Raw genomic sequence first — 660 nt, forward strand, 5'->3', positions numbered from 1 at the left:
GTCTTAACCGCGACCCTGCCAAGCCCCCGAACTCTTTAAAACCTTAGCTGTCCACCCCTTTTTGCTTTTTTTTTTTTTTTCCCCATCGTTTTGATCTTCTACTGCTGCGTTGCTAGCATTTGTAAAAGATCCATCAAACCATATATTTTCTAAAAGTTCAGTCCCGGTAGAATAAAAAGATGGTGCTAAATTTATAGGTCCTGCGATAATTGTGCAAATGTATGTCAAATCAATGTTAAACCGATAAAAATGCACAATTAAATTGGTAAAAGCACACTAAAATCATTATCAGTGCACACAAAAAAACGACTTTTCCGACTAAATCTAAAAGCTAAAACTGTATAGAGTTAATAAATAAATATATGTAAATTTGAATTGTGCCTTTTTGCAAAACGGTAAGAAAAATTTAACACAACTGTAAATACGCAACTTACGTTAAAAATTATTTGTGCGCTGTGCTGGTGTGTGGTGTGATAAAATTATACAGGCGTATATTTAATCGCAACACAGCGTATCACCACACACGGCAATGCTTTGCCACGCGCTGCCACAGTTAAATTAATGTTTTGGTTTTTTTAAAGAAAAATCAAGCACTGCGATGTGTTCTGTGTACACCACAATATGGTGCACACTATTGCACGTGTATAATGTGGGGGGGGG

At 36.4% G+C, this 660-nt stretch overlaps 1 protein-coding gene across 1 annotated transcript in view; it reads left to right on the top strand.

Annotated features, from left to right (window-relative positions):
- The window catches only part of BIRC6 (baculoviral IAP repeat containing 6), a 258,916-nt gene that overhangs the window by 256,548 nt on the left and 1,708 nt on the right, over positions 1-660 (top strand). The gene's annotated exons all lie outside the window — the stretch shown is intronic.

The sequence above is a fragment of the Nanorana parkeri genome, unplaced genomic scaffold (genome assembly GCF_000935625.1).
Source record: "Nanorana parkeri isolate BGI_ZX_2015 unplaced genomic scaffold, ASM93562v1 scaffold100, whole genome shotgun sequence".
In the NCBI taxonomy this organism is placed as follows: Eukaryota; Metazoa; Chordata; class Amphibia; order Anura; family Dicroglossidae; genus Nanorana; species Nanorana parkeri.